At 46.6% G+C, this 13,085-nt stretch overlaps 1 pseudogene; it reads right to left on the reverse strand.

Annotated features, from left to right (window-relative positions):
* The window catches only part of LOC106577901 (IgGFc-binding protein-like), a 117,019-nt pseudogene that overhangs the window by 11,149 nt on the left and 92,785 nt on the right, over positions 1 to 13,085 (reverse strand).

Raw genomic sequence — 13,085 nt, forward strand, 5'->3', positions numbered from 1 at the left:
AGTCTTCTATTGGTGTTGTGGCTCTACAGATGATCCGAACCGTTTTAAACCTTTAAATGCATCGGATATGATCCACTAGTGGGTCTCAAACCACCATTTGGAAAACAGAATGGCTCTATGTAATAACAACCCAGCACATGCAAATGAATGGCTGCACTCACAACACAGTGAGATTCATCTCCTCTTCCATTCACTCTAAATACAGTATGTTCTTCCATTCACTCTAAATACAGTATGTTCTTCCATTCACTCTAAATACAGTATGTTCTTCCATTCACTCTAAATACAGTATGTTCTTCCATTCACTCTAAATACAGTATGTTCTTCCATTCAACTCACCAGTACTACTTTCTTCTGCAGGAAGCGAATGCTGACTCCGTAGACATCTACATACATCTCATCCAGGTAGGAGACCTTCCTGCTGCCACCACGACGGACGTTCTTCCCCCGCACCTTCAGATCGACCAGTGAGTTGGGCAGGTCGTGACCCTGGGTCAGGGTGTAGGTGTAGGGGCCCTGGAAGTGGTGGGTGAGCCCATCGAACGTACGGTAGTGGGGGTCACCGTGGATATTACACCTGTCGAACTCTGGAGAGGGGGTGGGAGGGAAAAGGGAAAGAGAAAGCTGTATGAGCAAGTAGAAACATTAGCCTAAAATCATACAGCAAGATAATATAGGCTGTTATAAGGCCAAGGTTTGTGAGTATTGAGTATTAGTATCTGTAATAGTATCTACTAGTACTACAAGTGGAATTGGAGGTAATATTGCCAATATTGGGAGTAGAATTGAGAGACTTACTCTCAGGTTTGCAGTAGAGTTCTCCATATTTGTCCAGAATGCAGACAGACTTGTCGGGACATTTAACGTCTGAGCAGGTTATGGAGCCTCCCAGGTTACAGGTACACTGGCCATCACAGTGGTCAGTCAACCATGAGTCACCCACCTGGAACACACACGTCAGGATTATGACTGACTGTTGATTCTAGGAGTGTGTCAGTTACCGAAACGATGATGATAGGATATTTTGGCACAGTCCCCCCCCCCGCATAACTTAAACTTTTAGTAGGCTCACTTGATGACGTATCAGCTATAGGTAATATCAGACAGAGGTAATATCAGACAGAGGTAACATCAGACAGAGGTAACATCAGACAGAGGTAACATCAGACAGAGGTAATATCAGACAGAGGGAATATCAGACAGAGGTAATATCAGACAGAGGTAACATCAGACAGAGGTAATATCAGACAGAGGTAACATCAGACAGAGGTAACATCAGACAGAGGTAACATCAGACAGAGGTAATATCAGACAGAAGGAATATCAGACAGAGGTAACATCAGACAGAGGTAACATCAGACAGAGGGAATATCAGACAGAGGTAACATCAGACAGAGGTAATATCAGACAGAGGTAACATCAGACAGAGGTAATATCAGACAGAGGTAACATCAGACAGAGGTAACATCAGACAGAGGTAACATCAGACAGAGGTAACATCAGACAGAGGTAATATCAGACAGAGGTAACATCAGACAGAGGTAATATCAGACAGAGGGAATATCAGACAGAGGTAACATCAGACAGAGGTAACATCAGACAGAGGTAACATCAGACAGAGGTAACATCAGACAGAGGTAACATCAGACAGAGGTAACATCAGACAGAGGTAACATCAGACAGAGGTAACATCAGACAGAGGTAACATCAGACAGAGGTAACATCAGACAGAGGTAACATCAGACAGAGGTAACATCAGACAGAGGTAATATCAGACAGAGGTAATATCAGACAGAGGTAACATCAGACAGAGGTAACATCAGACAGAGGTAACATCAGACAGAGGTAACATCAGACAGAGGTAACATCAGACAGAGGTAATATCAGACAGAGGTAATATCAGACAGAGGTAATATCAGACAGAGGTAACATCAGACAGAGGTAATATCAGACAGAGGTAATATCAGACAGAGGTAACATCAGACAGAGGTAACATCAGAGAGAGGTAATTTCAGAGAGAGGTAATTTCATCTGATGAGAGGAAGCCTGTGTGTGTGTGTGTGTGTGTGTGTGTGTGTGTGTGTGTGTGTGTGTGTGTGTGTGTGTGTGTGTGTGTGTGTGTGTGTGTGTGTGTGTGTGTGTGTGTGTGTGTGTGTGTGTGAGTGTGAGTGAGTGTGTGTGTACCAATCAGACTCACATCATGGTACTCTCCCACTCCGTCCACACAGCCACACTTGGCCAGAGGAACACACTGCACATCACTGAGGACAAACCCTGCGTCACACTGGCACCCCTCGACACAGGTGGTGGAGGGCAGGTGGCAGAGCGTGGGGAACAGGTCAGAGCAGGTGGGGGGGCAGGGGGCCGTGCAGTCAGAGTAGTGGCTATTGGGGGGGCACGGCAGGGCTGGGAGAGGGAGAGGAGAGGGGAGAGAGAGGTTAGAAGACAACCAGAACACAACACATGACGTTGGTTCAATATGTTCTTGGTACATAATATACTGTATGGGATGATTTCACTCATTTTCTATCACTCTCTTCACCCTCTCTTTCTTACTTTCTTCATCCCTCTCTCCCTCCCACCACCCTCCCCCTCTCTCCACCTCCCCTCCCCTCTCTCCTCTCCTCCCTCTTCCCCTCTTCACTTACGACAGAATGTATTGTTTCTCCAGCTGATGGTCACCCCGGCTGACTGACAGGCTTGTGCGTATGCTTCCACGTTATCACACAGTGTGGTCTGCATGCCGTTGTATTCACACATGTCATACACGCAGTTCCCCAGGAAAGCCTCTGGGGACAGTAAAGAGTGGCAGGGCTTGAACTTGTCTCCGAGGACAACAGAAGAACACAGGGTCTCGTACTGGTTCTCTTCTTCTGTCGTGCAGTTGGGGTGGATGCTGGGACGCTCATCTGGCGAGCACCTGGAGAGATGAAGAGAGAGAGAGACAAATGGGTTAGATAGATGAAAGGAGAGAGGTATGTATTTAAGCAATAAGGCACGAGGGGGTGTGGTATATGGCCAATATACTATGACTAAGGGCTGTTCTTAGGCACAACGCCGTCAGCCAATCAGCATTCAGGGCTCGAACCGCCCAGTGGTTCGGGCCCTGAATGCTGATTGGCTGACTGCCGTGGTATTTCAGACCGTATACCACGGGTATGACAAAACATTTATTTTTACTGCTCTAATTATGTTGGTAACCAGTTTTTAGCAGCAATAAGGCACCTCAGAGGTTTGTGGTACACGGCCAATATATCACGGCTAAGGGCTGTATCCAGGGACTCCATGTTGCATCGTGCTTAAGAACAGCCCTTAGCCATGGTATATTGGCCAAGTACATTTTTTAAAAACATTACAATACATTAAGTGTGTGTCCTCAGGCCACTACTCCACTACCACATATCTACAACCGAAAATCCATGTGCTTGTGTGTGTGTAGTTCGTATGTTATCGTGTGTGTTTGCGTGTGTCTGTGTCTATGTTTGTGTTGCTTCACAGTCCCCGCTGTTCCAATAGGTGTATTTTTATCTGTTTTTTTTATTTAATTTTACTGCTTGCGTCAGTTACTTGATGTGGAATAAAGTTCCATGTATGTGGTAGAGAAAGGAAGGAGAGGATATCTACAGAGATGGATATCTGCAAATCAGCAATGTGGGGGAAAGTGAGTTTGTTCTTGTATATGAATCCTTTTCCTTCAGGTGTAGCACATGAATAAGGTCAGAGGTTAAAGGTCTAAGGTAAGAGGTCCAAGGTGACTGACCCTGGGTCTGAGTCTCCCTCTGACTTCCAGCTGTTTCCCAGTTCTATCACGTCCTTGGCCGGCTTTCCATCTGGTTTCAGGTTGTCATCAGATGTGTTCATGTTGAAGTTACCACACATACCACACACCTGGCGAGATGTAGAGAGAGTGTGAGAGAGAGAGATAATGTAGAAGATTACCAGACAGATTACCAGACAGATTACCAGGACAGATTACCAGGACAGATTACCAGGACATATTACCAGACAGATTACCAGGACAGATTACCAGGACAGATTACCAGGACAGATTACCAGATAGATTACCAGGACAGATTACCAGGACAGATTACCAGGACAGATTACCAGGACAGATTACCAGACAGATTACCAGGACAGATTACCAGGACAGATTACCAGGACAGATTACCAGACAGATTACCAGGACAGATTACCAGGACAGATTACCAGGACAGATTACCAGGACAGATTAACCGGACAGATTACCAGACAGATTACCAGGACAGATTACCAGGACAGATTACCAGGACAGATTACCAGACAGATTACCGGGACAGATTACCAGACAGATTACCAGGACAGATTACCAGGACAGATTACCAGGACAGATTACCAGGGCAGATTAACCGGACAGATTACCAGACAGATTACCAGGACAGATTACCAGGACAGATTACCAGGACAGATTACCAGACAGATTACCGGGACAGATTACCAGACAGATTACCAGGACAGATTACCAGGACAGATTACCAGGACAGATTACCAGGACAGATTACCAGACAGATTACCAGGACAGATTACCAGGACAGATTACCAGACAGATTACCAGGACGCGTACTCAGAGCATGCGCTGACCAGCTGGCAAGTGTCTTCACCTACATTTTCAACCTCTTCCTGACCCAGACTGTAATACCGACATGTCTCAAGCAGACCACCATAGTCCCTGTGCCCAACAACACCAAGGTAACCTGTCCAAATGACTAGCACTCACATCTGTAGCACTCATATCCCTGGTGTCCATGTCACTCCAGCTTCTACCCCCAAGCCATATATGACTGCTGAACAGTTGCTCGAACAATCACATGGCTGCCCGGACTATTAGCATTGACCCCCTTATTTGAATCTTATTTTTTATTGTTGTTTTATTTATTTTTTTATGTTGCTCAGGCTCCATGTACACTCATTGGACCACACACTCACACATACTACACTGACACTCCAACACACACACTCACACATACTACACTGACACTCCAACACACACAAACACACACACACACACACACACACACACACACACACACACACACATACTACACTGACACTCCAACACACACACACACACACACACACACACACACACACACACACACACACACACACACACACACACACACACACACACACACACACACACACACACACACACACACACACACACACGCGCACACGCAGGCATTCCTTCACACTCTTCACATATGCTGCTGCTACTCTATGTTTATTATCTATACATAGTCACTTCACCCCAACCTACATGTACATATTACCTCAACTACCTTGACTAAAACGTACCCCTGCACATTGACTCTACCACTACCCATAGCCTCGTTATTGTTATTTTATTGTGTTACCATTTTACTTTAGTTTATTTAGCACATTACTTACTTTTTAAAAACTCTGCATTGTTGGTTAAGGGCTTGTAAGTAAGCATTTCACGGTAAGGTCTATAACTGTTGTTGTCACAAATATAACTTTATTTGATCTGAAGATGTGCATATTTTGAGATGTACGTATTTTGACACTGCAAAATACATGTTTGTGTGAAAGAAGCTTTATTTTCCCATCATTATTAGTTATATTATATGTATCATCATCATACAGTAGCATTATAATAGTTGGGTCCAGTTGTACGTACCTTGTTGAAGTATTCTCCAGGGATGGTGATCTCCAGGTGATGGACTCCATCAAACTTCACCTTCAGTCCAAAGTTAGTGTCCAGTAGAATGTAGACACCACTACTCAAGACCCTGGCCCCGGCCACACCGATGGACAGAGGAGTACGCACCCTGTGCCCGTTCAACTGGAGAGGAGAGAGGGGGGAGGGAGAAAGATAGAGGGAGACATAGAGGGGTGGGGGAGTGAAGGGAGAAGGAGGTTATTAGTGGTGATCAATAATAAATTATAAGGCTTCTGGGTTATTGTTTATCAAACTAGGCCATCACAGCTTCCATGGACGGTTCAAGGGAGGTGCTTGCCGGTGCTGAAGTCCTCACTAGAATAGGCAACCTCCATTAGCACCCCCTAGAAACAATATTTTAGTACAGGCAAAGCCTCCTGCCTCCCCTTTCTCCCCTGTCTCCCTTGTCTTCCATCTCCACTGTCTCCCCTGTCTCCTCTGTCTCCCCTGTCTCCCCCATCTCCACTGTCTCCCCTGTCTCCTCTGTCTCCCCTGTCTCCCCCGTCTCCACTGTCTCCCCTGTCTCCCCTGTCTCCCTTGTCTTCCGTCTCCACTGTCTACCCCGTCTCCCCTGTCTTCTTGTCTCCCGTCTCCCCTGTCTCCCCTGTCTCCCCCGTCTCCCCCGTCTCCCCCGTCTCCCGTGCCTCCCCTGTCTCCCCCGTCTCCACTGTCTCCACTGTCTCCACTGTCTCCCCCGTCTCCACTGTCTCCACTGTCTCCACTGTCTCCCCCGTCTCCCCGTCTCCACTGTCTCCCCCGTCTCCCTCGTCTCCACTGTCTACCCCATCTCCCCTTTCTCCCCTGTCTCCCCTGTCTCCACTGTCTCCCCTGCCTCCCCTTTCTCCCCTGTCTCCCTTGTCTTCCGTCTCCACTGTCTACCCCATCTCCCGTGCCTCCCCTGTCTCCACCGTCTCCCCCGTCTCCTCTGTCTCCTCTGTCTCCCCTGTCTTCCCTGTCTCCCCAGTCTCATCTCTCTCATCTGTCTCCTCTGTCTCCTCTGTCTCCCCTGTCTTCCCTGTCTCCCCAGTCTCATCTCTCTCATCTGTCTCCTCTGTCTCCTCTGTCTCCCCTGTCTTCCCTGTCTCCCCAGTCTCATCTGTCTCCTCTGTCTCCCCTGTCTTCCCTGTCTCCCCAGTCTCATCTGTCTCCTCTGTCTCCCCTGTCTTCCCTGTCTCCCCAGTCTCATCTGTCTCCTCTGTCTCCCCTGTCTTCCCTGTCTCCCCAGTCTCATCTGTCTCCTCTGTCTCCTCTGTCTCCCCTGTCTTCCCTGTCTCCCCAGTCTCATCTGTCTCCTCTGTCTCCTCTGTCTCCCCCGTCTCCCCCGTCTCCACTGTCTCCCCTGTCTCCTCTGCCAGCTTCATAGAGAGGATAGTGATTGTTGACGATGAATAATGACCAATACTTACCATAACGGTGACTCTACTATCTGACTGAAACAATTTGACAAAGCAGAGAACTGCTGTACTTTCTGGGGAAATCTGATTCACAGCTAACAGTAATATATATACTCCCCAAAGACTCCCTCCCTCCCTCCATCTCACCAGAACTCTGCGGCTCTTCTGTAGCGTGACGTTGGCGTTGGGAAGGTAGACGGTAACAGATTGCACGTAAGATGCCTCTGGTTGGCCGCGCTCCTCATTCTTCGCCACGATGGTGAACGGAGTTACCTTGGTGGAGTTACACACCTGACAGAGAGAGAGGGAGGGAGGGAAAGGGAGAGATGGGGGAATGGAGGGAGAAATCGGTTACACAGAGGGAGCGTGGGAGAGAGATGGGGAGGGAGGGATGGATGGAGGGGAGAGAGAGAGAGAGAAAGGGAGATTGGGATGGAGAGAGAGAGATGGGGAGGGTGGGGGAGGAAGGGATGGAGGGAAGGAGGGAGGGAGGGAGAGAGAGAGATGGGGATGGATGGAGAGAGAGAGAGAGACAAAGAGACAGGGATGGAGGGATGGATGAGGGAGAGAGAAAGGGAGATTGGGATGAGAGAGAGAGATGGGGAGGGAGGGAGGGAGGGGGGAAGGGAGGGATTGCTGGAGTGAGAGACAGACAGAGGGATGGGATGGAGGGAGGGATGGAGGGATGGAGGGAGGGATGGAGGGAGAGATGGAGGGAGGGATGGAGGGAAGGATGGAGGGAGGGAGATGTTAAAGGGAGGGAGGAGAGGATGACATTACTCACCTCTACCAGGGTGTAGGTACAGGTACCCATAAAGGTGTGCATGACAGCGTCGAAGGTGTAGTAGTGAGGATCTCCAGACACATGACACACACCCAAACCTATAGAAAGGACAGAGATAGTGAATTCACAGCGTTGCTGCGTTTGATGGGCTAAAAACAATCAATTATATTTTTTTGTCCCAGTAACAGTTCTGAAATATAGAACAAAGACAACTGAGCCTGATAATGAAATAGTGACATGCTATTTGAAGGGTGTTAAAGGTCTACAGTGGGTGTGGTATTTACCTGTTGAGACACACCCCAGCTCTCCCTCCAACACCTTACACTCCTGGGCGGGGCTACACTGCCACGGCTCACAGGTCATGTTGTTGCCAGGGTTACACCTACAACGCTCCGAACAGTCCAGCTCAGTGAACCAACTGTCTCCCACCTAGGACACGCACACACATACAAATCTGCCACAGCAATACGAGCTAGCCTTAAACATAGTCTACCAAATGTAGAGTGCTAAAAGCTAAGCTGTGCTTTTGCAAACAGAGGCTCAAACTAAAACTATTTCAAACGGTTTATGAGATGACTTGAACTCTAGCTAATGTTATTCCCACGAGTTCCAGGCATCGTATTGACTTCTGTGAAAGCAACGATAAAACAGTGACTGTCTTGCTTACCGGTCTATAGTTGTTATCCTCGTCGGTGCAGCCACACTGGCTGGGTGGGACACACTTGTCTCCGCTGAGGAGCAGTCCGAGGTCACACACACACCCCTCTACACAGGGTTGGTTACAGGTGGAGTTGAAAGTAGGGTTCTGACAGCTGGAGGGACAGGCGCTACCACAGGGCTCGTAGTGGCTACCTGGGAGACACTTCAGAGCTGGAGGAGAGATGGAGGACATCAAGGTTCATCTCAATAAAGGTTGTATGATGCTTTCTAACATTCCCCTGAAGGACACTTCAGAGCTGGGGGAGAGATGGAGGACATCATGGTTCATCTCAATAAAGGTTGTATGATGCTTTCTAACATTCCCCTGAAGGACACTTCAGAGCTGGGGGAGAGATGGAGGACATCAAGGTTCATCTCAATAAAGGTTGTATGATGCTTTCTAACATTCCCCTGAAGGACACTTCAGAGCTGGGGGAGAGATGGAGGACATCAAGGTTCATCTCAATAAAGGTTGTATGATGCTTTCTAACATTCCCCTGAAGGACACTTCAGAGCTGGGGGAGAGATGGAGGACATCATGGTTCATCTCAATAAAGGTTGTATGATGCTTTCTAACATTCCCCTGAGGGACACTTCAGAGCTGGGGGAGAGATGGGGGACATTGGTTAACCCTAATAAAGGGTTAACCAATGTACAGTAATATATGTACAGTAATATACAGATACAGTAACATACAGATACAGTAACATAGAGTTACAGTAACATACAGATACAGTAACATAGAGTTACAGTAACATACAGATACAGTAACAGAGTTACAGTAACATACAGAAACATACAGATACAGTAACATACAGATACAGTAACAGAGTAACAGTAACATACAGATACAGTAACATACAGATACAGTAACAGAGTTACAGTAACATACAGATACAGTAACATACATATACAGTAACACAGTTACAGTAACATACAGATACAGTAACATACAGATACAGTAACATAGAGTTACAGTAACATACAGATACAGTAACATACAGATACAGTATGTTACAGTATATTGACAGGTTTCTTAGTAGATTCACAGCCTTGTGTTTTACATAGAGAAGACACAGGTGTGTGTTACAACAGAAGGTAAAGTTGTAAAGATTGTTTCTTGGTGTGTGACTTACGACAGGTGTGTGTGTGTGTGACTTAAGACAGGTGTGTGTGTGTGACTTACGACAGGTGTGTGTGTGTCTGTGTGTGTGTGTGTGTGTGTGTGTGTGTGTGTGTGTGTGTGTGTGTGTGTGTGTGTGTGTGTGTGTGTGTGTGTGTGTGTGTGTGTGTGTGTGTGTGTGTGTGTGTGTGTGTGTGTGTGTGTGTGTGTGTGTGTGTGTGTGTGTGTGTCTTAAGACAGGTGTGTGTGTGTGTGACTTACAACAGGTGTGTGTGTGTCTGTACGTGTGTGTGTGTGACTTACGACAGAAGGTGTTGTTCCTCCATGCGATGGGTACTCCAGCCAAGGCACACAGGTCAGCGTAGCTCTCTATAGCCTGGCACAGAGCCACCGTCTCCCCTCCTGTAGCACACTGGTCATACACACAGTTCTCCTGGTAGATGTTGGGGGGAACCCCCGCATGGCACGGCTTGAAGATACCTGGGACAACCATGGAGAATGATTGGTGATAAATGGTTTTAGTGAAGGGGGAGACTGAAATATACATTACAAGAAAGAAAATATGTTTGAGCATAGGATTTTCTTTCAAATCTAGACAGTGTGTTCATACAGTGCATTTGGAGTATTCAGACCCCTTGACTTTTTCTACATTTTGTTACGTTACAGCCTTATTATAAAATAGATTAAATAAAAAAAATCCCTCATTGATCTACACACAAAACCACATAATGACAAAGCGAAAATACGTTTTTAGAAATTGTTGTCTATTTATTTACTAACTAACAGAAATACCTTATTTAAATAAGTATTCAGACCCTTTGCTATGAGACTCAAAATTGAGCTCATGTTCATCCTGTTTCCATTGATCATGTTAGAGATGTTTCTACAACTTGATTGGAGTCCAATTGTGGTAAATTGAATTGACTGGACAGTATTTGGAAAGCCACACACCTGTCTGTATAAGGTCCCACAGTTGACAGTGCATGTCAGAGCAAAAACCAAGCCATGAAGTCGAAGGAATTGTCTGTAGAGCTCCGAGACAGGATTATATCGAGGCACAGATCTGGGGAAGGGTACCAAAAATGTCTGCAGCATTGAAGGTCCCCAAGAACACAGTAGCCTCCTCATCTTTAAATGGAAGAAGTTTGGAACCACCAAGACTCTTCCTTGAGCTAGCCGCCCGGCCAAACTGAGCAATCGGGGGAGAAGAGCCTTAGTCAGTGAGGTGAGTAATAACCTGATGGTCACTCTGACTGAGCTACAGAGTTCCTCTGTGGAGATAGGAGAACTTTCCAGAGGGACTTTTTCTGCAGCACTCCACCAATCAGGCCTTTATGGTAGAGTGGCCAGACGGAAGCCACTCCTCAGTAAAAGGCACATGACAGTACGCTTGGAGTTTGCCAAAAGGCACATAAAGACTCTCAGACCATGAGAAACAAGATTCTCTGGTCTGATGAAACCAAGATTTAACTCTTTGGCCTGAATGCCAAGCGTCACATCTGGAGGAAACCTGGCACCATCCCTACGGTGAAGTGTGGTGGTGGCAGCATCCTGCTGTGGGGATGTTTTTCAGTGGCAGGGACCGGGAGACTAGTCAGGGAAAGATGAACGGAGCAAAGTACAGAGAGATTCTTGATGAAAACCTGCTCCAGAGCGCTCAGGACCTCTGACTGGGGCGAAGGTTCACCTTCCAACAGAACAACGACCCTAAGCACACAGCCAAGATAATGCAGGACAGGCTTCGGTACAAGTCTCTGAATGTCCTTGAGTGGCCCAGCCAGAGCTCGGACTTGAACCCGATCAAAAATCTCTGGCGAGACCTGAAAATAGCTGTGCAGCGACGCTCCCCATCCAACCTGACAGAGCTTGAGAGGATCTGCAGAGAAGAATGGGAGAAACTCCCCAAATACAGGTGTGCCAAGCTTGTAGCGTCATACTCAAGAAGACTCAAGGTTGTAATCGCTGCCAATGGTGTTTGAACAAAGTACTGAGGAAAGGGTCTGAATACTTATGTAAATGTGACATTTCAGTTTTTTATTTGTAATACATTTGTAAAAATGTCTAAAAGCCTGTTTTTTCTTTATCATTATGGGGTACTTAGTGTAGATTGATGAGGGGGAAAAAAACTATTTAATCAATTTTAGAATAAGTCTGTAACGCAACAAAATGTGGAAAAAGTCAAGGGGTCTGAATACTTTCCGAATGCACTGTGTATGTGTGTGTGTTGTGTGTGTGTGTGTGTGTGTGTGTGTGTGTGTGTGTGTGTGTGTGTGTCTCACCGTTAGGGTCACTGATCATCCCACAGCTGGTAGGTTTCACAGCCTCTGCCTCCACCTTGGGATCACACTCCTCCTCTCCTCCACCGTGGGTACAGCTGACAGGGACCGAGGGATGGAGGGATTAAAGAAAGCGATGAACGTCAAAGACATCACTGTCGAGGAGTGAAATGAAATCTCCATGGAGACAGACCGGTAGAAGGTCACGTTTGATAGAAAACAGTGGGATCTTGGCTGAATGTAAAAGTCTGGCTCTGGTAACCGAGTTCAGACTATAGTACTTCCTGAAAAATACAAGATAAACAAAACCACTCAATTCATGAATGCAAAAGAAACAGAAACAGGTGTGTGAGACTCACTCGGTGCGGTCGTCGGGCACCTGCCAGCTCTCTCCCAGCTCGTTGGTGTTGACGGCTGGTTTACCATCTGGTTTGATGTTGTCATCACCAGGTTGGTCATTGAAGTTTCCTATTAGACAGACAATCACCAAATAATTACAGAATCACTATCCACTCAATTAGGATGTTTTGAATCGTTATTTTCTCATCCTAAGGGCGGGTGTACTACTGCAGGTTTCCTTGTCTGTCAATCAACTAACTGGTCATTGATATATTGATTATCTGTTGATGAACCGTTCTTACCACAAAGTCCACAGAGCTGTCCGTTGTAGAAGGAGGGCAGAGTGACGTCAGCGTGGTGGTTACCATCGAACCTCACCCGCAGGCCAAAGGTCGTCTCCAACACAACAAACTTCCCGCTCAGGTAGATCTTCACCCCACTGGTCAGAGTCACAGGAGGGGTCACCAGGGTACCGTTAACCTGGGAGAGGGGCAGAGAGCAACCAGTTTGATTAAACGCCTTGACGCTAAAAACTGACAATACAGTGCAGCGTTGAATATTATTTTTGATATATTTCGGTATTTCTTTACTGGTGAAAGGCATTACCACCTTCCATCTTCTACACTGCGAAGCCTTTTTCTGACACTTTGGCTGCATAATTTATATATAAATAAATAATATAAATAAACTAAAATGTGGGAAATGTAACATTGTGGTGAAGTCAAACTGTAGCGCTGATCTATCCATAATC

Source organism: Salmo salar, chromosome ssa18 (assembly GCF_905237065.1).
Source record: "Salmo salar chromosome ssa18, Ssal_v3.1, whole genome shotgun sequence".
Classification (NCBI taxonomy): Eukaryota; Metazoa; Chordata; class Actinopteri; order Salmoniformes; family Salmonidae; genus Salmo; species Salmo salar.